Genomic DNA, 26,821 nt, shown 5'->3' on the forward strand with positions numbered 1-26,821 from the left:
TGCTCAAATTAAAAAGTTAGTGCAGGAAGTTTTTTTTTTTTTTCTTTTGTTTAATGAGGGTCTTGGGCATTTCTCAATGCCTGCAGCTGTGCATGACTTATGAGGGGAGACACTTAGAAAGTTAAGCATTCCTGTCACTGACATAGAAAAATATCAAACATAGACAAAATTGTGGCCTGTTTGTAATTAATTCTTCCTACAAACATAGAAAGTCACTAGGACAACAGCTTTGGACTACCATGTATTTACTGAGAGATATGAAGTGTGAAACTTGGATGTCTAGATTAAGTACTTTCTGTGATCATCCATGAATTACCATTGCAGGAGAAAATGAGACATTGCGAATGCTCTGAGAAAGGGACAGATATGAGGTGTGTGTGTGTGTGTGTGTGTGTGTGTGTGTGTGTATGCGCACGTATATGTGTGCATGCGTGCATGTGTGTTTCACTATCTGCTTGTGTGTGGGAAAGTGACTAAGGGAGTAGGATTGTCTGAGCTAACACAATGCAGGCACCATGTTTAAGTGCCACAGGAAGTACTGATTTTACTTTGTGGTAGCTAAATGTGATTCATGGAAATGCAAATTAGCTGTTAACAAAGTATTTCCTCATTGCAGTTAATGTGCGTATGAATTGCAAAATATTGCATCCTGGAAACAGGGCATTTTTACCACAGCCCTTAACTCTTTTAACTTTAATCTTTATCTTTTGAAGTTTATAATAGTTTTTATAGAGAATATAAAAGTAAGTGAGCTCTTAGGGGACATAGTTAATGACAGTGAGAACATGGCCGGCCTTAGGCATAGGCCAACTAGGCAGCTGCCTAGGGCGCCACTCTAGTAGGGGCACTTTTCCAGTATTTATTTGGTGTAGGTAGACCAGGATGGGGGCGCCAAGTGGTGTGGTGGGGGGGGCACCTTGGAGCCCTTTTGCTTAGGGCACCAGCTGACTTAAGGCTGCTCCTGAGTGAGAGAGCTGAAGTCCATTGGATTGTTAAACTATGAGCCAACAGACGCTCTTGTTTAAATGATCATGTCCCCTTAAGCCAGTCTTGAATGCTAGGAGACCGAAGTGCTGATATCTGTGAGCTTTTAAGAAGTGTTTTAACTAATTATGGTTGTTGTGTAACAATGTATGCATGAGATGTAATTGCAGAGTTTGAATTTTTACAGTCATGTCATTACTATATTAATCACTGTTTGAAACTTGATTTTAATGTGGTCTGATAAAGCAAGTATAACTAGTGTAAGCACTTATTTGTTCCTTACACTTGGATTATTCATTAGTGAATAAACACCTGGATTTTATTTCTATTTTTGTTCCTGCTGTGTCATTCTCAGGTCTGACAAAGTGCTGTGTTTCTGTGTAGGTACATAAACATTTTTTACTGGATTTCTTGCTGTTTTGCACTGTTAATTCTTTGGGGGGGTCTATTTTCTTCGCTGGGACATAATATATGTATATAAGACAGAATACCATCTGAAATCCCATAAATGCAGACTAAACATTGCAACCCTTTGGGATGGAGAAAGGGTAATCAGTTGCATGAACATGTAGTATCTCCCAATGTTGTCTTTTATTTCAGTTAGCAGTCAGTAAAGTTAAGTACTGAAGGTAAAGGGTATGCCATTTCACTTTCATGTTGTCACATGGTTGCTTTTGTTCCTTGCTGGATTTGATGTTGTTAACTTTTACAATTGTATTATAGCTTGGTGATGATGACTGTTAATAGTGGCAATAAGGTTGGTAGGTGGTTGTTTTATCATGATGGTATGGCTTTGAGTTATGACACAGTTTGGGTTACATTTAATGAATGCTATTTCCTTACTAATTGGAAACATAATAGATGTATGAAAGTATGATGAACTACTTTCATTCCAGCAACAAATTCATTTAGTAGGATGGCTGTTTCCTCATGTTTGGTAAGGCTCAAAGTTTTGAATTTTAAATAAAATGCAGAACATTAAAGTCATAGTAGCTTCGAGGTACTTGTCCAGTTGTGCTCTGTGTCACATACACATATGCACAAGAGCACTTGCCCTCAGTCTTACCACAGTGCATAGTAAGGTTTAAACGTATGATAATAATAATAATAATAATAATAATAATATAATGCAGAGGGGTACAGTGGTCACAGCTTTGTGGCACTGGTATGATCACACTCCTACATGCACACACACACACACACACACACACACACACACACACACACACACATTCACCCAATCACACTTCTTTGCAATGGTGTCACAGCAGCATTTGCACATCCATGGCATGATGGTAATCCCCTTGTAGGCAACAATGTAGAGCTAATCCTTGCTAAATTAAAACTAAACCCTAAAAAACATATAAATATTGTAGGTGGTTACATCCCACCAGGCAATAACACTACTATAATGGAAAACCTTACTAAACTGGATTTCAAACTCTCTCCCACCAATCGCTATTCTATCACCCCTATCCAAAATACTAGAAAGAGTTGTTTATTCCCAACTAATTCAGTACCTCCAAAATAACAACCTGCTATCTAAGGGACAGCATGGCTTTAGACCCTCCCATAGCACTACCACTGTACTACTATCTTTCACTGATACTGTCAACCACTACAGAAACAAGGATCTTTTCATATCTTCCATATTCTTAGACCTATCTAAAGCTTTTGACATGGTTAACCATGATATGCTTCTCAAAACTCTATCAACCCTAAACATCAGCCCCTCTTCTATCTCATGGTTCAGCAGCTACTTATCAGACCGACAACAGGCTGTCCTATGGAAAAAAAACAATTGTCCCCTTTGTTACCAGTATCCTTAGGTGTCCTTCAAGGTTCCATCCTTGGCCCATTGCTTTTCTCTCTTTTTACCAACCAGTTCTCATCCTCCATATTCTCCTCCTCAGTAGTACAATATGTTGACGACACGACCCTTATATGTGCCGCTGACACAATAAAAGAACTGCATACCCTAACCCAAAATAATTTTACCTTAGCTGAAACATGGTATACTAGCACCAAACTCATTCTTAATCCCCAAAAAAAACAAAAGTTATTCGGTTCAGCCCAGGTAGGCACCCCCTCCAGACAACAACTTTTGCATCACTTCCAAAGATAGCATCCAGATCAGTCCAACCTCACATACTAAACTGCTAGGTGTAGAAATTGACAACAACCTAAGATTTGACATCCAATAATCTCAAACAATCAAGAAACTAAATAAAAAGCGTGGCTTCCTATACAGGAACAAACATTGTATCACTAGACATACCAAGGCCACAATAGCAAGGACTCATCTTTTGTCCATTATTCTCCACGCCTCCCCAGTCCTGACTAACCTCTGCCAGGCTGATTTAAACAAAATGGAATATTGCTACAACAAGATTGCCAAGTTTCCTACTGAATCCTCATACAGATCCCATCACTGTCTGTCTTTAAAGCAGCTTAACTGGCTTGAGCTTCCTCAACTTCTGCTACTCAGTTAATTGCCGGTAGCACACAAGTTATAATATCTTCCTGACAAAATCCCTGCTCTCCAGGATCTGATTCAACCCTATACTACTTCTAGACCATTAAGATCTACTAAACAGAACCTCATAAATGTCATCAAATATAAGAATTATAATGGTAAGTCTCTCTTTGGTTGCACTATTGCAAGAGCATGGAATTCACAGCCTACCCAGATCACTTCTAATAACTCTACTATACAGTTTAAAAAGCTCTTGAAAACCCACTATTCTAACAACTGGTTATGCTCCTGTTACTCCCCAGGATAAGACATAAACAATGTATAAAAAGATAAAAATGAGAGCATTGGTAACTTATTCCAGCTCTCTGTAAAACTGCTATTTAGATCATTCCTTAAAATATGTCATCATTGTAGTTGTTTTAGTATAGGCCAAGGACCTATTTATCAGATACTCAGCAAACACTATCTGTGGTCAGTAGCAATTGCCAATGCATGTTTTTATCCTAAAATTATAATGTTTGATTTTTGCCTCTACTGTACTGAACTTTTTATTGTTACCTTCATTATGTTTTAATTTGTTTATTTTATTGTATGTGATTTTTTTTATTTTGTGTTTAATTGTACTTATGTAATGTAACTTGGAGCTTTTTTCCCCAAGCCTCCACTGAAAAGGGACCTGTGTCCAGCCGGACTTTCCCAGTTAACAAATGTAAAATAAAATAAAAAAAATAATGAAAGCGGTCACACATTCTCAAGAACACACAAATATTCACCCACTCACACTCATTAACTCAATCCCAGAGTCAGCACTAAGGCCCGGTTCAAAGGGACCAATGCTGCGTTGATTGGGGTTGTTTTCTACAGACTGTTACAGTCTGCAGGTAAATGCACTGGAGGCCTAGACCATCTGCTAAGGAGCACTATTAACTGGAAAGTCAGTTGCTGGTTTACAGAGGCATGTGGCATTAGTAGCTGACTGTTAGAACACATTATCTAATGACTCTGTATATGCTGGTAGTAAGGCATATAAATTAGTTGGATATGGATTCCTGGGTCGGCCTTGTATTAGCATTTTGTTCAGGGGCTAGTTAAAGAAATAAAGGTTCAAGATAGAAAAGGGTTATTAATGCTGATCACCCTGAGTAGTTACACTGTAAGACATACCTTTCAAGTGTATCTCACTATGAGGAGGTTTCCTTGGATTGCCTCATAAGAGTCCATGTTCCTCTTGTTTTAACTTTGAAATGTACTTTCCCTCAGTCAGTATTGAGGTGTGTATACTCTGGGACATGTCTTTCAAGGATATCTCACTATGAGGAGGATTCCTTGGATTGCCTCATAATAGTCCATGTTCCTCTTGTTTTAACTTTGAAAAGTACTTTCCCTCAGTCAGTATTAAGGTGTATATACTCTGGGACATGTCTTTCAAAGGTACCTCACTACGAGGAATGTTTCTTGTTTTGAGTCTTAAAGACCATCTTCCTTGCAGTTTCATAATGAATTGCACTTTTATACAGTCAGTGTTAAGGCATAAATAACTTGTGTCCTTAACAGTGAAAACAGGCTATAGTATTAATCAGATATACAAAGCTGAAGCAGTCAGAGGGGAATGTTAAACTCATAGCAAGTATTTCATCCTTCGTCAAGTAGCTCTACTCTCTGACATGTATTGCTTCACAACTTGGAGATGGAAGGTTGCATTTGGGACTTGTAATAGGTACAGTGAAATGCTGACAGATGGGAGGGTGAGATTAATGTTTGTAAATAATGATAAAGCTACTAACATTCTTTTGGTCCTGCACCCCCTTTAGGCTGAAAAGGGTACCTGGGAGATGAGAATAGGAGGGAAGAGAGGTGAAGATCAAGGTTGTGTGAGAGGTTGGAAGTCTGCAGAACCCAGATGTAGCTAAGGACCATAGAAGGAATGTTTGATAAATGAAATGGTTAGCTAGCAGTTTATACACAAAAAAAAGAGTTCACACATAACTTTGCAGAGTGTTAAAATCTATGCATATGTTGTAGGGAATTATAGAGTGATCATAATATTATTTTGATGATGCTTCCTATTTTATTTCTCCAGATGTTAACATTGAGGACCTGTGAAAGAAGTAGCAGGCTTTCTCATCTCAGGTGGAGGCCTTCTTGTAAGAGGCCGCTGGGCAAGAGGCAATATAGGTGCCTTCTAAGAGTGAAATAAGACAACAGCAAAATGGGTATCAAAGATGTAGAATGCCAGAGGGCAGTGCTATGTGAGATGCTGAACAGAGGCAGAGTAAGAGAGCCAAGCAAGGATGAAGGACAACTTTGGTGGAATCCCCAGCACAGCATCAGGCTGTGTCAAAAAACTCTTTTGATTAATCCATGATGTCAATAGGGGAAGCAGGGCTTTTACCTGAGTCAGAGGAGGAGACTAAATTGTCAGATTAGGCTGGTATTCAGATGGATGTGTATTTGAATAGCATTTGCAGAACTCGGTGTAAACAGTAGTTGTAGATTGCAGGAGCTGTTAAATGGGGGGCAACAGTTAGGAAGGCAGCAGAGCTCTATAGTATCAGAACAGCTGCAACATAATGTGTAGGGGAGGGAATATAATGATGATCTGGTAAATGCAGCACATAAGCAAGTGGTCAGTCTGCAGGAACCACAAGAAGGACATCAGGGAGAAGGTCTGAATACTGCCCATGATTTCTTGGGTGGAGGAAGGGATATATTTATTACACCACATAATAAGTCTTTGGCCATCAAAACAGAGATGTGCAAAGAAGTAGAGAGTTTATAGATATTTTTGATGTGCTTGATGCAGATGGAGGCACAAAGGATAGCCAAGTTGGATGCCACAGGGTCAAAAGACCTAGCAGCAGCCTTGGCAGCTCTCAGAAAGAAGTATGAATCTAAGTATAGCACTATGTCTTGGGACATCTAGGTTCTAGTATTGATATATTTAACGGCAGTGGAAGTAGAAAAATAAAACAGCAAACACTGCCGTTTCGATAAGGAAAGTCAAAGATTGAGATGACATTTGTTGTTGGTTATTGTACAATCAGAAAATTAGAAAGTTGAAAGCAGTGGACAAGTGGACAATTCTTTAAGACTGGAGATTAGGTATGCTGATATCTGGTTGGTCACCATATGTGGCAGACTGAGCAAGACAAATCAGGGAGGTCAAGTGGAAGGCTTAACAGCACAAAGGGCATGGTGGGCATTTAATACTGAGTGGTACTTTGGCCAGTGTATTATTTTGCCCATGTTTGCTTAGTTTTTGTAGAGCAGTGCAGTGAGGCAACATGTTGGTATAAGAATGCTGGGTAGGTCGGTAGTGGTTGAGACGCTTTTGTGAAGTTTTCCAGGTGATCATTGGGCAGCGATGTTGGGTTAAGAGGCAGAGGTAGAGATGTAGGTTTCAGAGTAGGGCAGGTCTTTTGGAGAGGAGCCAGGAAACTGAGCGACTCAATCCTCCTGTTAGGGTACATATATAGCTGGTTACATAGACAATAGCCTAATTGGGATTTGGTAAGGGAGCTTGTTCTGATTTTTCAGACAGGTTTTCCAATTCATTCATTGGCAAGGGCAGTGATGGACTTGTAATAGTCTGATGCTGATTAAGGGAAAGGAGGACATTTTGTTAAGTTTATTAAACAAGGTGATCAGAGCTGGTTGGGTCTTTGGCTTGCTACTGATACCCCCTTTCAAGAAATTTAGAGTATCGTCATTAGGTTTGTCCCCCCACAAAAAAAAAAAAAAACAGGAGAGTACCTTTAATTCACTACTTGTTTTTCCCATGTTATTCAGTTATTGATCATAATGACCAAGCTTTATAAAAAGTCCATTATGCATCCCCGGATGATGTTGTAAAGAATATCTAATCATTTGAGAACCCGTAGTTAGAAAATCTGGACACAGTGGCTGCCTTCCTATTACTACCAATGGTAAAAACTAATTGGCTGAAATGATGTGCCTAGAAGGCAAATTTTACTTCAACAAAGCCATGCTGAAGGGCTATATAGTGCCTTATGCTACTTTTGTACAGTATTGCATGGTACTGCAATGGATACGAGAGCAGATGGTTAATGAACAAAAGGGATTCCATTACTTGGATGATTTTGCTGATAGGTGCAAGTAGGGACAGCACAGAAGTAGTGATTCAGGAGATTACATGGCTTTGTCAGGAGTTCTGCATGGCCTTATCACAGGATAAGAGAAAGAGTTACCTCTGACGGAGATCAGTTTCTTGGACATACAGGTTTATGCCAGCAATGGGTATTTTGCTTATCCAAGATAAGTTCAAGAAGCTGAGTGAGCTGATTGGTAGGTGATTGGTTTCAGCTAAATAAGACAGCTGGGTGTCATTGAACTGCTGGGATTATTGAAGTTTGCCTGCCAGGCAATGGGCCCAAGACACTTTTTACAGGATGGTACTAACCTCTTGAAATGAGTCAAGAAGAGAAATCACTGGGTTATTGTAAGTATGGCTGATATTTTTGGAGGATTTTAATGGACTCCCAAAGTGTCAAGATGACTGGGTATCTTCAGAGGAATTAGAATTGTTCACAGATGCAGAAGGGATCCTTCAGCATAGGAACATAGTTTCAGGGCAAATGTTTCACTGTTTCCTGGCCTGAAAGCTGGGATGAAGAGTTAATGAGCGAAATTATATTCCTCAAGTTAATGTCAATCTGATTGCATCTGCGGTATGATGGAAAGAGTTGGCTAATATTAGGGTTGTTTTCTTTACCAATAATGCAGTAATGGTGCAGCTGCTATCTAAAAAGTCTTCTGAAGTGGAACAAACACAGCTATTGTTGAAGAAGTTATAGGTGACTTCTTTGCCAGTCAATATGTCTATCTCAGATAAGCATATATCAGGCTGTTTTAATGCGTTTGCTGATATTCTTTCATGTTTTTAGTATTACAGGTTTCGAACAGCCACTCCATGTGTAGAAGAGCATCCAACAGAGGTACCCAAGCAAATATGGGACAATTACAGGCTGTAGCAGTGTACCTATTTGACCAGTCATGGGCTACCTTTGCTAGAAGGGCATATAGTTCTGCATTTGCATCATTTAGTCAATTGTTGGGAAGGCTTAAACATGACGACTGAGTTTGGTCTGCAGGATTATTTGCAAGGTACGTAGCATACAAGTGGCAGTTTAATGAAGCTGATAAACTATAAAAGTACAGTTAGTGACTTTAGCCACTTTTCTAAATTCCCAAGCCCAGTTGATTAGATGGATCAGTTGTTAATTGCATAGATTATAAAAGACTGGGAGATGCACCAAGTCTTAGTTTAGATAAGTAATTGCCTTTAGGAAAAATTTTACTTAAGACCCCATTAATTGCTTGTAGTAAGATTATAGATAATATTGGCACCTGATTCTTTGGGTATGACATTGTCAGTATTATTTTTACACAGGTACATTTTGCATTGGAGAATTGCTGGACTGTATAAGGTGGAGAGATGTTTGTATCACAGATGAGGCCGTAGTCATTTGGGTTAAGTCCTCCAAAACTGATCATGTAGGAAAGAGACAGCAGGTTTTACTGATTTCTGTGTTATTAAGACCTCCATTCCATAGCACAGGACAAAGATGTTAGGTCAGGACAATGATATTTAATTATGAACAATGAGGTGGGGATTAATATGCCAGGGGTTGTTACAGACTGTTAAGGATGATTGAGTCTTTCATTTTGTGAATTGTAGGGTAGCTTCTATAAAGAAGTTTGAACTAGCATTATGAAAAGTGCTAGACACACAGGAGATAAAAGATAATAGATATTCCTCTTATTCCTTTTGAATAGAGATATTGTCTGATGTAGTGGCAGAAGACAGGTCAGTCAGTTTGATTAAAAGACAGGTTAGGTGGAAATCTAATGTTTTTCAGTTGAATGTGAGGTAGGTCAGTATGTTCTTACTCAGGTCAAGGAAGAGTGGTCATTTACAGTAATTATTATGTGTACTAGGTAGCAAAGAGCTCTTTATCAGACCACATGATAATTTGTTAGGTTTGGACCTGAAGTTATTGGAGGTCCATTAGTTAGACAGATGAGGACTTTGATGGGGTCATGTTTATGGAGGTACAATTAGGGAAGCTAGGCTTGCTTAATGTTTTATTTCATTTAGAGGATAATGATCTAGTTTATGCTCCTAAGATACAGCTGCTGTCAATGATTGCACAGGATTTGACAGTTATTCAATGTAGATAACCCAAAGCAATTATAGTCTGGTCTGCAATGACCCAGGGCTTAGTGTGGAGGAACACTTCAAAGTGGAATGCCATAGAAGCATCTCAAGAATTTTGTAATAATTGAGTAGTTAGGGTAGTTAAGATAATAGCAATATTTATGCTGGATCAATGGGATTCATATGACAAAGTTCCAGTACAGTACATGCCAGATGAATATACCTGTGTGCCTCATTCACTTTAATGTACATATTTCCTTGACAGTTAAGGAATTGTTAACTTGCTAAGAAAGAGGGGAACAGTCTATGGCCACAGACTGATGAGTGGAGGAGTAATATCTTCTGTTCAGAGGCAGGAGTTGTGGCCCTTTTCTCATTTGCATTATGGGTAAAGTGAGAAGATTAATATGCTGCCCTGGCTGGAAGATATGCAAGTGAGCATTTGATTATTATGCTGCTGATGGTGCTGACAGGTCAGGAAATTAATGTGCCTGTCTTGAATCAATGTAAATACATTGTTTGATCATTCTGTTGTGGTTATTGGTGTCCATCCCATTTGGATAGCTAATAGGTGCAGGGATCATATTTCATTTGCACTGTTAGAATGTTTGTTCAGTAGCTGGTCCCAGTGCAATGTGTGGTGTTTTGTTTTGTCTGGGGACTGGTGGCAAAGTAGATTTGCTTAAACAAACATATTTGTCCTTGATCCCTTGTTTGGTCAGATGTGAATGTTAGGGGGAGAGGCAGTTGTGTGTAGGGGGAAAGGGTGGTGCTGGTGATTTGTGAGTAAAAGGAAGTTAATTTTAAGCTGCACTTAGGAAAAGGGGAAGTGATGTTGGCAGCAGACAGGACAGGAGTGGAGTGTTAGATAAGTGATATAAGCAGAGGAGGGGCTAGAATCAGTCTTTTTGTGGAGACAACTTTGAATTCCTATCTCCTTCCCCATTTTTCTTGGTTGATGGAGGGATGGGCAATGCCCATAACTCTCAACAATTCAGATTTTTGCCTCATATTTTTTGTCTGCTCCTCATAAAATATATGGTTTTCTGGCAAAGCAGTGAGGACTAAAGTCACTAAGTAATGACAGATTAAAGATTCAAAGAAACTTTATTGCCATTTAAGAAACAAAAGTGCTACCTAAACAAAGTTTCAAGTGTCAGCTCTTTTACAGAAAAAAGCATGCACAAAAAAGACAAAACATGATAGGTATGAAAGAAAAAAAAACTATATTACAAAAAGTAAAAGTCTGGGTAGCTGACGCACATGCTTGCATGCTATTTATATACACTGGACAACACTGAATACAAAAACAGGGTAGTAACAGCAATACAAATACACCTAACAATAACCCAAACCAGGTTTTTTATTTTCCACAGGGGAGACAGGGGAACAGGGTTCAGTTCCAAAACAACCACAATTGGGGGAGACAACTGAGATAAACATACCATTACCTATTAATGAATTTGTAATGGTTGCTTCATCAGCTACTACCGAGCCCTACACAATCATTTCAAAATGTAATTTTACAATTTTTAATTTTACTGACATGGACATTGATGATACACACTTTGAACTGTTTACAAAAGGTTTCCATTTTGTTCCAACTAAACCTTTAGATGTAACCAAAACCATCATAGAATTAAAACTTTACACAAGACAGCTAAATTTGAATTTATTTTTCAAAGGTGCACCTTCTTTGAAGGAACCAGTTTGCAGAACCAGTACTTTCAACCCCCCTCTACACCCAGTTATGAAAATCTTCGAAGAACTAGTTGAGACAGATATTAGAAAGTTAAATACAACTAACAATACAAAAGAGAATTTATCCACCAATAGTTGTTCCCTTATAAATCAACTAAGAGAAGAACAAATCAGGGTTATGAAACCGGATAAGGGGGGGGTGGTTTTAATGTATAAGCATGACTATGATGAAAACATACATAACATACTACAAGACACTGAACAATATAGTATCATTTCTCTAAATGAAATTAACATAGCATATGCAAAGATAAAATTTTTATTGCAAGATCACTTGTTACAAGGGGTGATCAATGAAAAACTGTTGAATTTTTTAATGGTTAACAAACCTCTCACCCCGGTCATATTCGGAATTCCCAAAGTCCATAAAGGTTTAAATCCTTTAAAATTTAGACCCATTGTGGCAGGATCTGGAAGTATCACAGAACCTTTGGGAAAATTTGTAGATGTTTCACTTAAGAAAATGGTTTCATCCTTTGGCCACATTTGTAAGGACTCCTGGGAATTCCTTAAAAATATCAGAAATGAATACTATGATTGCACAGATGTAATGGTTACAGTGGATGTAGTGGAGTTGTTTCCTAGTATCCCCCATGTGACAGGACTACAATGGTTCAGTGAAAGTTTAACCAAATATTCAGGTTTAAGTACAAAGTTAACTAACCTGATTGTTGATTTTATGGAAATCATTTTAAACAACAATTTTATCTTTTTTAATGGGGAATTTTTTAAACAAAGAATAGGTGTAGCAATGGGCACACCTTGTGCCTCTGCATATGCAAATATTGTCTTGTTTTACTGGGAAAGTCAATTTATTTTAAACTCACCCTGGAAAGAAAATATCACTCACTATCAAAGATATTTGGATGACATTTGTATATTATGGAGAGGCAGCAAGAAATGTCTCGAAGAATTTTTAAGGTACATAAACAACACCACTGGATTTTTAAAGTTTACATTTAGCATCAGTGATGATACATTAAATTATCTGGATGTCAGTTTGACTAAAAACAAAGAATTAGGAAGGTTTGAGTCATCAGTATTTAGAAAAATTACCTTCTCTAATGCATTTTTGCATTTTTGCAGCGGTCACCCCTATTCACAAAAGAAGGGCATTTTGAAAGGTCAATTTATCAGAGCCTCAAGAATGTGTAGCACGGAAGCATTATTTTGTAAGGAAGTGAACACATTAAAGAACTTATTTTTAGAGAGAGGATACCCCTGCAATTTAATAAACAGAATGTATCAAGAAGTACTGTTTAAAAGAGATAATATTTATGCACCTTTATTAGGGTTAATAAATGATGGCACAGTATCTGAAATTGACAACACTCACGCACAAAGTAAAGAATTCGACTCCAAAGCTGCTTTTGTATACACATACAACAACAATGCTGTTGATTTAAGAAACACTATAACAAAATATTGGCCCATTTTAAGGTCAAATGAAGAGACTAACAAATGGTTACCCATTCAACCAACATTTGTTAACGCAAGAAATATGAATCTCAAAAATATATTTGAGAGACAAAGACAACACACAAAACATACCAAGAACACTATAATGGGTACCCACAAATGCAACGCTTGCAAACAATGTGCACACATTATGAACACAGGTTCTTTATACATCAAATCTAGAAATTTCAGAATCAGATCAGATTTGTACTACAATTGTGCATCCAAAGGGATAATATACTTAGGTCTGTGTCAGGTTTGTGAAAGTTTTTATATTGGAAAAACTGAGAGGACGCTGCGTAGGAGAATATACGAGCACCTCTATGACATCCAAAAAAAGAAAGAATCAAACGCCTTTTATAGACATCAAATGGTATGCCCTAATATGACTGTCAAATTCTTTGTTTTAGAACAAGTTCCCCAGAACCCTAGAGGTGGTGACTGGGAGGCCACCATTGAGTACAAAGAATTAATATGGCAGCTCAGACTAAATGCAACCAAACCACCTGGTTTAAATGATGCTATAAGTATCAGTAGTTTATTAAAATTAAGACGAGCAAAACTATAATTCCAATGCAAGCAATTTATGGTTCACAGAAGATCTTAAGAGTTGGTTATGTGTTGATTATTTTAAAAAAAATTCATTGATTGTACAAAGTAGCACAGATGTAAATATGTTATATGTTGGATACAAGAAGTTTTAGGTATTACATATTTTTAACAGAGCATTTTAGTATAAGGGCACATTATAATATAAATATAGTATTGCACATATTTTACGAAATTAATAATATATCGATTAACAGCTATTATTTTTATTATATTTATGATAGTATATTTATTATAATATATTTTAATATTTATTATATTTAATACACTTATTAAATAGAATAAATACTTCATTACATTCATATTTAATGTATTTACACACAGTGCACACATGAATTTTTTAATGTTCATATTTTTAACAAATATTTTAAAGAATATTGCATGTAGTTTTTTGGGAGGTTTGACCTTAAAAAACAAAGAGATGCAGTTACTGCATTACACTGGTACCATTCTTACATGACATTCATAATATCTTTAAACAATGAGTTTTTTCACAAAGATTTCACAAAGTAATGACAGTAATAAGTATTAAAAGTTAGCGTTTTCATTGTTTATAGATTCTCAAAGGACAACGCTCACAAAAGTCATCTTTGTATTTTAATATGGTTTTATTTGTTAAAGTCTCAAATAACTGTTTACAATCACGCTTTAACCTAAGCATAACATTTCGTAACTTAGTTACAGGAATGCATTCTAATGAATGAAATTGATTAATTGTACCAATTACTAATGAACTGCCCTATTTAAAGGAAGTTAACTACCCTCCTGTATTATCTTGATAAAGCCTGACATTCACGCAGGCGAAAGCGCTCGATATATTTATTTTTCGTTTGCCTTATTGTGTTGTTCGTTCTTTAATAAAAGGATTTTACCAGTTCATTGAAGCTTGGAGGAGTTTATTGGATACTGCCTTGCTTGCTGCATTTTTTTTGGTTTTCTAACACTGAATACTAGATGATTAACACATGAAAAGAAAAGTACACAATACACAGAGGTGAGATTGGGTGATATTGCATGTAAGGAAGTGATTGGAATTGCACTTGAATGAGAATATATAATTTCATTATCCAATAAATTAACTGAATTACTGTATGAAAAAAAAGGAAAAGGATGAGAGTAACAATCTGTTATAGCAATAACCCACGCCTGGGTGTGGGTAATGCTGGATTTACCCATGGTTGGTGTGGTTTGGCCACGAGGGCGAAGCCCGAGTGGCCAAACAAAGACAACCGTGGGTATATCCAGCATTACCCACACCCAGGCGTGGGTTATTGCTATTATACAATCACATTATTTAAGAAAAAAAAAATTACTTTTCTTAAATAATGGCATTGTATAATGCCTCCTTGCTGCCCTTCCACAGCTGTCTGGTATTCTGCATCCGTTCTGATATACTGTACATGCGTATGCTTACGCAGTACATCAGAGCTGTGGGCAGAAGCAACAGAGAAAGCAAGATCTCAGTTGCTTTTTACAAACTGTCACGCTATGTTAAAGGAGTTTAACATAGCGAGACAGCTTTAAAAAATGCAACGGAAAATCTCCATTGTTTTTTTTAAAGCTGTCTCGCTATGTTAATCCCATTTAACATAGCGAGACAGCTTTAAAAAAAGCAACGGACATAGGAAGAGCTCCCTTGCTTTTTACAAAGTGTCTTGCTATGTTAAAGGAGTTTAACATAGCAAGACAGCTTTAAAAAAAGCAACAGAGAATCTCCATTGCTTTTTTTTAAAGCTGTCTCGCTATGTTAAACCCATTTAACATAGCGAAACACCTTTAAAAAAGCAACGGAGATAGGAAGATCTCTGTTACTTTTTTTAAAGCTGTCTCGCTATGTTAAACTTGTTTAACATAGCGAGACAGTGTGTAGAAAGCAACAGAGATCTTGTGTTCTCCTTTGCTGTAAAAAAGAGTTATACTAATGGAAAAAGTCCGGGCGACCGGTCCTTTTTCCATTATTATAACTCTGATTTACAACGTGCACACTGACCAATCAGCGTGCACATTTTGCAATATTAATGGGGGGGTTGTTGTATAATATAGTTTTGATACATCCAGATTTACGTCTGCATTAATGAGTCTTATTGCAGTTGGATAAAAACTGTTCCCGAATGTGGAGGTCCTGCAGTGGATACTCCATACCCTTCTACCAGATACAAGTTTAATGAACCAACCATACGCTGGATGAGAAGTGTCACTCAGTATTTTGTGGGACCTCTTTTTACATCTCAGTTCAAAGAGCTCTTGTAAGGTAGGAAGACTAGTGCCCACAGTCTTTTCTGTTGTTCTTATTATTCTTTGCATCTTCTTCCTTTCAGCCATTGTGCTGTTACCGAACCCGAACCCGAACCATACAGTGCAGTTGCTGGTGATAATGTTCTTGAAGGCTCCTCTGTAGAAGGTATTTAGAATACTCATAGAGAGTTTTGCTTTTCTAAGCCTTTTTAGGAAGTGTAGTGACTGGTGGGCTTTTTTAATTAGCTGGTCTGTGTACTCCAAGAAAGACCCTCTGATATGTGTACACCCGGGAACTTAGTAGTTTGAACTCTCTCCACTTCTTTACTGTTGATCTTGAGGGGCAGGTACATGGCAAAGCACATACCTCTCAACCTATTAGAGTAAGAAATCTGGACAAAGCCATAAATAAAAGTGTGACAGAGGCCCAGAACTAGGGACAGTTTTTAAATATTGCTCTTACAAACATAGAACGTTGATAGAATAACAGGTTCTGCATTAGCATGAATTTTATGAAGGGTATGAAGTCTGAAGCTGAAATGTCTGTGATTCTTTTCTAACTGTAGTCTTTACTGATTTGCCCCAATTTGCCAAAAAAACACAATTTTATAAAACAGATGAACCAAAATGGTATATCTACCCTAATAGGAGGATTGAGTCGCTCAGTTTTCTGGCCCCTCTCCAAAAGACCTGCCCTGCTCTGAAACCTACATCTCTACCTTTGCCTCTTAACCCGACATCGCTGCCCAATTCCCACCTTGAAAACCATTCTGGTTCATCTGTTTTGCGGCCTTTTGTTTGTACAATTTTATAAAAAGCAGACCACAAAATGAGCCAAAAATCTGGACACTCTGGGAAAATCTGTACAGTTGAGAGGTATGGCAGAGCATTTTCTGAAGTCAATAATGATTTCTTTTGTTTTCTTGATGTTCAGGTCCAAACTTGTTATTGCACCCTTCAGTCAAGAAGTTTACCTCATTCCTATACCCATTCTCATCATCACTACTTGTGAGTCCACTGCTGTGGTATCATCTGCAAATCTGATTATGTGGTTGTTGCCAGCTTTTGCAGAGCAGTCATGGGTAAGGACTGTGAACAGTACAGGACTCAACACACAGCCCTGGTGTACTCTGGTATTGATTGTAATACTCCCTGAAGTGTTATTACCAGCACAGGTCCTTTGTGGTCTTTCAGTCAGGAAACTGAGGATTCAGTTGCACAGTCCTTTATTTATGCCAAGGTTGATTAGGTTTTCTATAAGTTGCATAGGAATCACTGTATTGAAAGCCAAGTTGAAATCTATGAACAACATTTGACATTTGAGTTTTAGAATTCATATCCTTCAGAAAATGCATTCAGATGCAGAGCCTGTTATTCTAGCAACATTCTAATTTTTCCCAAAGAAAGTGCAAGGGCTCCACAAAAACCAGTAAACACAAAAGAAAAACGAAGCCCAGAGATGTACAATAAAGCTCCCAGTCGGCAGAAACTGTTCAGTTACTTAATTCTCAGCGTAGTCACACAGTGTGGAAATGAAAATCCACCAAAACACATTAATGCTCAAACCATACGTTTTTGTTTCTTAACTTCATCAGATGTGGGCTGGAACGACATCTATCATATGATTGAAGTTCTGCACCATCACTTCCCAGTGTAGCTTCTTCTCCTTTTCACTCAGCATCTCCCACTCCTCTCTTGAAAATTCAACAGAAACATCTTCAAAACATTCTGGCGCCTCCAATTTCATGATGCAGTACACTATTCAGAAAGTGAAGCAGCTTCTGTATGCAAGAGATAAGAACCAGAAGAATGTTAAACAGATACACAAATCAAAGTATTTCTGTAATGTCTACACAAAAACAAACCTCTCTAACTCAACTTTCCACAAGTCCTTGGCAGGAGCCAAACGAAAGTGCTTAATTTATACTGTCTTTTTTACGCTTTGTGGATTTGTTCTATTAAATCCTTGCTGAGTATTATTCAGTTGGATATTCGTTTTTTGTGGGTTTTGTGCCATCACACTTTCGTCGAGCAAGTCCGTTTCTCTTGGTCTACCTTTGTGACCCTCCCCATCTCCCTTTCCACAGAAAGCCTAGTAACTTCCAACAACTGTGCCTCACCGACAATCTGGGTGATATCCCTCACCATTGTCCTTTCAGTCACAGTGTCCAAGGGAACATCAGCACCTACCAGCAGCTGTGGCTCACTTTTAGACTTACTGCTACAGGATAGATCCTTCTCTGAAACAGCCACCACACCAGTCCCAGCTTCTGGTATAAGATCTGTCTAGTTCTCCTCCAGGCTGTCAGATGTGTATGCCTGTCTCTAAGCCTAACTGTGTCTAACTGTATGCACACAAGGTGCTGCATCATTAAAATCATTCACTACCAGAACATCAGCATGAATATCCTCAAACACACCTACCTACCTGCTTGCTTCCTCTTCCCCACTGACAGTCAAGATGAACCCTAGCCAAAGGTATTTGGAATGGGGTCCCTGCAAAAGCTCTGACTGAAGTGGAGTGTCCAAGCAAGTACTGCTCTTCTTAAACCATTGCAGGCCTCGCAATGGTGATATCTGATGCTGTGTCTCTCTTAGCAGTGACCTGTTTACCATCTACTAAGATAGGATATAAATGTTGGTGATAGTTTGGTACCTCTGTTGTTTTTTTGATTTTTCAGCTTTTTTTGGACTGTTTGTTTTTGAATACCTCTGTTGTTTCCAAACAACTTACCACTGACATTTTGTCATCCCCACTTGCTGGCTCCCTCACTTTTTGTTTCTCACCTTGCCTTGATGAACATTTGGTTGCTATGTGGCCCCTCTGGTTACATTTGAAGCATCTAATCCCCAACCGTGTACTTGGACTAGTAGTTTCCCTTATTACTGATGTACTCTGCTGGAGTATTTTAGATTGTCCCCCATGGGTTCTCTTATGTTCATGTGCAGCATTGGGTATCCCTTTCATATACATTTGTGCTCTGCTTGCTAAGTAGAGATCCCCTTTTCTCCCCAACTCCTCTGTAGAATTGCACTCTCAATCTGCTAACCAGATTCTCAGGCAAAGTACGGAGGACTTGATCCCTCACCAAAAGGTCTGTCAGTCCCTCATAATTGGTGACCTGATACTCACCCATCAGTGAAAGTAAGTACTTAAATCAACAACATAATCACATACACTTTCATCTGCATTGTGTCTATGTTCATGAAACTTTTTTTCTATAAACTTCAGGTATTAGTTTAAAACAATCACGAAGACAGTTTTTTACTTTATCATAATTCAAACAATCTACATCAGACAGTTTTGACATGGCCTAAACAACTTTGCCATGGACTAAGGGATTCAGGAGCTGAACCCTGAGCTCACAGTTAACATCATACTGTCTACAAACCCTCTCAAATGTATGAATAAAACTATCAAAGTCATCTACATCCCTTTACTGAGGAAAAAGCTTACTGACCTTTATAGCCTTTGGGGTGCAGTTTTTCCCATCCCCATTACCTCGATCCCCCTCCTGAAGGGTAAGAAGCTCCACATCATGCAGGTATTATCTGTCATTTTCCTCAGCTTCCAAAGGTTTGGCCTCCAGTTCATATTGTCACTGCTTCTCCCTTTCCTCAATCTCTAGTAATTTGACCTCCAGTTGCAGTCTCTCTGCTAGTTTCAGTTGAAGATGTTTGGCCTCCAGTTCATATTGATGCTGTTTCAACTCAGCCTCCAGGCATTGCATTCCCGCCTTAGCCTCCAATTACAGTCTCCTTAACTTTAGGTAGATTCTCGTGGCAGGCTGCAGATCCCAATACCAAACTGGATATACTCAGAACAGCTGGTCTGAGCTGTGGCTGCAAATAAGACTGAAATCATTGCTTCCTTAGTCAGGTTGGCATCCACCAGTCCTGTGGCTTCACACTACTTTCTCAACTTATTCTTTCTCAGCTTGCTATAGTCTTCTGCTCACATCTTTGCCTGCTATCCTTGACTAACTAAAAATAAATAAATTTTGGTGGACTGAAATTCTGTGTGTCTACCTTGTGGCTGTCAAGAGTGCACACCTTAATGACAACTACCCACAGGCTACTGAAGTGCAATTAAAATATCCCACACCACTGCCATCAAATAATGTGATGTCCAGATAATATCCCACCAAAATGACCCAATATGTGACGTCTTCTATTATCCTGGGTCAGTAACTAAGGAACTTCAGTCCTCACTACTGACTCCAATGTGAGACTGTCATTTAAACAGGAGAAATATTTTTACAATTTCCCCTAAGAGCACAACAGAAACATGAGACTGACTGTATACTTCTGTCCACCCCTAATTTAACACCTTATTACACACTTCAGAACATTGTGTCCCAGTTTAAGACCTCTGATACACTTACACTTAAATAAATTAAATCTTGCACATGCAAACACTTCTGGGAAAGCATGACACAGATTTCCAGCTTTGTCCATTCCCCCAAATTATATGGTAAAACACAGCTACCAGCCAGACCTTCTAAATGCTCTTTCAATGGGGATTCCAATTATTAAAATTAGATATTAAAGTAAATAGTAGCAAATGACCTTAACAGAGTTCAAACACCAGAAGAATAAAATGAATACTGAAGGATAGAAATCCAACATTTAGAAAAACTCTGACTAATCTTTCCTATCTAACTGAAGAACACTGTCTCTGATCTAAACTAAATATTACAACAGGACAAAGGCAGGATTACAGGTCTTGGTGAGTCCTTTGGGTATCCACTGATCAGTACAAATGTGAACTGAACTGAACAACTACTATAAATGACTTAAACTGTCTTCAGAAAGCTGTTTTATAGACTAGGTTAACGATCTCACCTGTTCCAGTTTTTATTTTCATTTCACTGTTTCAAAATCAACAGACAACTGTTTATTAAAGTTCCTTCCTGTCTTTCAGTCTCTGAAAGTAAACATAGAGCAACTGGAAACATTTTGATGACATCATCTATCAGCTGACTCTGAAACAACCTGCAGGTCCATACAGCTTTAAGTTGCACCACAAAGAGATGTCATAACGTAATTTGACATACATTGCAAAATTATAAAATGCAACCAAATATTTCAAATTTTTAGGTATTTCATTGATGACTATCTAAAAATATTTTTTCCGTTTTTTATATGTATATATATAAATATATATATATATATATATATATATATATATATATATATATATGGGTCTAATCTGTTTTCACTTCTGTAAATCGTACTTGGCCAACTCCACTTCAGTGAAAGACCATTCCTCTAAAAGCATGGACTACCGAAATTTTTTTCCTGGGAAATGAACTACTTGGCCACCAGGGGAAAAAATCTCAACGATAGGAAACTAAACTCACCCAAGTAAGGGCCTTTGCCCCCACACCACCCAACTAAATATACCAACTCCAAGATTGCAGTACACTTGGGAAAGGGCAAAGTTCATCCTGGTTGCCAAGTGGTTTGTTTCCAGTAGTTCGTGCTTTCAGCAGAATGATCTTTTGCTGAAGTGGAGTCAGCCAAGTACAATTCACAGAGTTAAAAATTTGGTGAATCAAATGAGACCCATATATATATATATATATATATATATATATATATATATATATATATACATACACATATATATATATATATATATATATATATATATATATATATATATATATATATATAATATGGGTTCCATCAATTTGTTCGAAGTTTCACTACTTCGAACTGCACTTCACCGAGTCCACTTGTTCAAAGTAGTGAAACTTCGAACATTGACTTCGGCAGGCACACTATAGTACGAAATGGGAATATTCTCTTTTCCCTGCTGTAGTGCGATCTCAGAGTTGTTATATTTAATTAGGGGGGTGTGGGGGGTGCAGGGGGACTTGCCCCCCTGCAAAAACATGTTTTAGTGTTTTTTTTTTTTTTTGGGTAGTAGACTTCAGTGAAAGTGCACTTTCGTTTAAGTGGATTTTCGCTAAAGTGTAGGGTCTACTGCTTAATTTCAGAGAAGTGTATTTTCGATGTTAAGCAGTAGACCCATATATATATATATATATATATATATATATATATATATTTATACATCTATTTGGGTCTACTTCTGACTGTTGAAAACACACTTTCTCGACAACCAGAAGATCGCACCCATTTAAGCGAAATCGCACTAAATCAAAAGTGCACTTTCGCTAAAGCTGGTTCTCTGAAACACATTACAGTGGGGATAAGGAAATATATCCTTTTCCCCATTCCAGTGCAATCTTGGAGTTAGTATGTTTAAGTAGGGGGGTGTGGGGGGCACCCCCTTCATGAGGGGTGCAGGGGGGGCTTGCCCCCCTGCAAAATACTGTTTAAAGTATTTTTTTTTTGTTTTTTCTAGTTTGGAGAACCAGCTTTTGTGAAAGTGCAGTTTTGATGTAGTGCACTTTTGCTTTAATGGGTCTCGATGTTTCTTGTTCAAGATTGTGAAATTTCGATCAATATACATAGACCCATATATATATATATATATATATATATATATATATATATATATATATATATATATATAAATATATATATATATAGAGAGAGAGATTGAGACACACACACACACACACACACACACACACACACACACACACACACACACACACACACAGATGAAAAAAGAGATCCCAACCAATGGAAGCCGTTATAGTTCAAGATGACTTCCTTACAATAATATGTAAATAGCTCCAATTTTTCTGTTATGGGAAGTCTCAGAGTTTATGAATCAATCTGTACTAAGATTGCATAGTAAGGCTAAGCTTAGCAACCATCATCCTGTATCAGAATAACTGTTTACAGCATTCATAGCACTATATACATTGTGCAAAGTGTGATATGAACAAGGTATATAGACTCAGTTTTAATTTTTCCACCTAATGTTATCTGCAATTGACAACACTTCAGTGGATTAAGTTGTTCAATAACTGGTATTTCAAACCTTTGAAATGTATACATTCAAGTAACCTTTGGATATCGTTATAACTAAATGTGTGCTTGATTTGAAATAAGACTTGATACAATAAGAATAGTTCTCAGTATTGTATTCTTCCAGTGTCTTTGTAAGGGACTTTCAAAGGAGCTGTTGAAACTCTATAAATTTAGGTTGTGTTTCTTTTAATTAAGTTCCCGTTATTAATTTTGTTCCCATTGATAATATTGCCTCAAAATGGAGTGATTGTTATCTTTTACACTTGCTGATATTATAATATTATTTAAAATCATATTTTTATAAGTTTGTAATTGTATGAACATAATGCTTGACCAAATATTTGTTTTAACCCCAACATCCACTATAGCCCCAGTTGCTGAAATTCCACTACCTCTCAGCCAAGGACTCAAGCAGCAATTAGCCCATTCAAGTAGCTGCTCATGCTTGAACTCAAGACCTGACCATAATGATGCTTTCAGTGGTGTATTTCTTACACATCCCCTAAGCACTGTTACAGTCAGGTGATGGATCTCACAAAACATTACTTAACTCCCAGCTGTCCCTGTTGCCTCATATTTTCTTTTTTTCCAATAACATTTTTATTTTTTCATTATAAACATATGCAAATGTACATATAACAAATACAACAAAACAATAACAAAACTATTTACAATATTTACATTCATCCATGATAAACAATAATTCTATCCATGAGAATTTATCAGTATTTGTTCAAAAGGTTTTCCAACTTTTGCCATGCTATTTTTATGAATAATATTATGAATTCTATAACAAATGGTTTGCAGTTTATTTTTACAAACAACTTTTGCTAAATTAATAAATTCTTTAAACATCAAATCTTGTTTACTTTTCCAGTTCAAAGTAATAACTTTTCTGGCAATTGCAAGAATTGACCATAGCAACTGAATCTGAGATTTGGGTATTACATTAGGTATAGGAACATTGAATAGGATTAGTGAGTTAGAAATATGACAGCTACCAGACCATAAAGCCTTTACAAAATATCTGAAGTATTTCCACTATTGAACAACATTTTTACATTCAATGAACATGTGAACCCAGTTGGCCTCTAGTAATTCATCACATTTCTAACATTTACTTTCACTGTTTTTGAGTATAAGATGTATTTTATGTGGAATATTGAAACTCCTATTCATAAATTTCCATGTATACAATCTGCAATATAATGAAGAAGAGGTACCATACGTAGATTTCAATAACAGTTTTTTGGATTCATCAGATATTTGTTCTCCATTAATCTTTACATAGTAATTCCAAAAAACTCAGTCAGACTTTAAAACGTCTTCTCTTAGTATCTTTTAGATAGGTGAGATACTTAATTTTTGATCATCTGTCTTTTCAAGACACCTAATAAAAAGCTGGATCAAACTATGTATAGATTCAGTCTCTAGGTTGATTGATACTCTCATTTGTTTTCTATAAACTGCCATAATGAGTATATAAACAACCAACTGTTGTGAATATTATCAAAACTACATAGAAGAGAGTTTAATATTCTTATTTTCAATAAATTGATGCCAGAATATCAAGTTATTTTCCTTTAATTTTTGCATCGCATTGATGTTGAAATAATCAAGGCAATCAGGGGAGTATGCTATAGGGAATATAAGAAATATGAATTGTTTAATGTAATTACAATCAATTATATTTTTAAAGTTATTAAATATTTGATTAATGCCATAAGAAAAATTATCAAACTTATTAAATAAACAAAATTCACATAAAAGCCAATGCTCTACTTATTCCGTATTGTTTCTTTAATTGATTTTCTATAGTTCTGACATCAGTTATATGAATCTCATGTATTATTTTCCACACAGATATATAGGTAAGTGAGATCCAATGTACTATTACATTAATTATAACTGATTTGGAATAAAGATATAAGCTAGGGAACGCTACCCCATTACGGTTCCAAGCTGTAATGTGCCATTCATATGCAATCCTAGGTTTTAAGGGGAACCATAAAAATGTAAGTAGCATGGAAACTAATTTTTTAAATAAGTTTTTAAGAGAGGGTAGTATCAATGACTGTATATAAAACAAAACTTTAGGTAAAATTATAATATAATTAAACAGAGCCTATCCTTCGTTGTGAAGAACATTTTATTCCATCTTTTGATTAGTTCACTCATGGTGGTTATTAAATTATTGTGGTTTAGTTTAACAGACTCTTTCCATGTACTCTTTATACTGAAACCTAAATATTCTAATACAACATTCTCCCAATTAAACAGGCTATTCTCTCTTAGGTTTTTGTTGATCTTTTTGTTAATTAGTAATGTTTTGGATTTATTATGATTAAATGTAAGCCCTGAAATTCTTTTAAACTTGCTTAAGGTGTTTATAGCATCATGCAAATAACCATCAATATCACCCAACGTTAACAACACATCATCAGCAAATAATTGTATCTTAGGACAATAGTCCTTATTAACTTAAAAGCTTTTTATATTTTGCTTGTTTCTGATATATGTAGCAAAATGTACCATTTAAAGAGCAAACGATAATGGTGACAAAGGACAACCTTGTCTAGTTCCCTCAATGATTTCTAGTGGTGAGGATAGACATCATTTGATTTTCACATAAGTGTGTGCCCCACTATAAGTTTTCATTAATAAGCTGACAAAATCTGAGGAGAATTCAAAATCAATCAAAATTCTTTGTAGATAAGACCAACTAATAGAATCAAAAGCCTTTTCTATGTCTAGTTTGATAATAGTTAGTTGTTTTTTGTATTTGCATGCTGTGTCTATTAATGATAGTAATTTAATAATGTTATCTTGAAATTTTCTATGAAGAATGAACCCTGTCTGATCAATATGTATTAAATTAGGTAATATTTTTCTTTATCCTATAAGTTAATATTGTCATTAAAATTTTATAATCAGTGTTTATTAACGGAATTGGCCTATATGAATCACAAGATTTGGGGTCCTTACTTTGTTTAAAAATGGAGAGATACTTGAATATTTCCACAATGAGGGTGTTATACATTTTATCTTAACCATAGTAAAGCACTCATCATTTTCTTTATTATATATTCAGAAAAAACATATATAGTTCATAGGTTCATACTAGGCTATCTGCCCTATAGCATTTATAAGCCTAGCCAGAGTGTGTTTGGCTTTCGTCACCCATTTTAAATTTATTTTGCTATGCCTTTTTTCGAGGTTAGTATACTGTGCCTCTGTCTAACAGTGAGGCACAGATCGCCTCTGAGCAGGCGGTATGCCACTGAGTAGAGCTGGAGTTTCTTTAGCCAGGCAGCATATGGCATCTGTTTGAGCCCTTTGATCCTCTTGGTGAGGTACTTTTGGGGTCTTTCCAGTTGCTGCAGGTGTCTGGTAAGGTACATCCCAAAAGGGGCATTGTACTCAATTATGGGCCTGATGAGGGATGAGTAAAGAGGCACGATGACCTCCCCTGATCTAGATGTGAATCCCTTCATGATTAGGTGGGCTATATAAAATGTTTTTCTAACCACTTTGGCCACGTGGTTGTCAAATGAGAGAGTGCTATCAACTTGGGTCCCCAGGTCCCTAATTACTTCTTCTGTACTTAATGGATTACCACTTATGTGGTAATTTGTGGGCACTTTGTTTTTGCCAAAAGGCATGACTATACACTTTTTGGTGTTTAGCTTGAGGCCATGGCTCTGGCACCATAGGTTCATACTAGGCTATCTGCCCTAGGGCATTTATAAGCCTAGCCAGAATGTGTTTGGCTTTCGCCACCCATTTTAAATTTATTTTGCTATGCCCTTTTTCGAGGTTAGTATACTGTGCCTCTGTCTAACAGTGACACAGAAGTGATACCCGGGGTAAACCTATGATCTCCCATCCACTCATCAAGATTCCTCTTGAAGAGAGTCAATGAGGGACTCTGCCTAACCTGGACTGGGATTTTATTCCAGAGTGAAGGGAGCCTCTGGGTTATGACTCTGTCCCTCCAGCATGTCCTATTTATTTCAGTGCTGAGGTTCAAGTCTCTCGAGCACGTAGCTCGATGGGATTTGGATTTTCTGAGGTGCAGCATGTCCATTAATTCCGGGTTGGACATGGCTTTATATGTCAGGCACAGATCACCTCTGAACAGGCGGTATGCCACTGAGTAGAGCTGG

Source organism: Protopterus annectens, chromosome 1.part1, assembly GCF_019279795.1.
Source record: "Protopterus annectens isolate FY-2018-M chromosome 1.part1, PAN1.0, whole genome shotgun sequence".
NCBI lineage: Eukaryota > Metazoa > Chordata > Ceratodontiformes > Protopteridae > Protopterus > Protopterus annectens.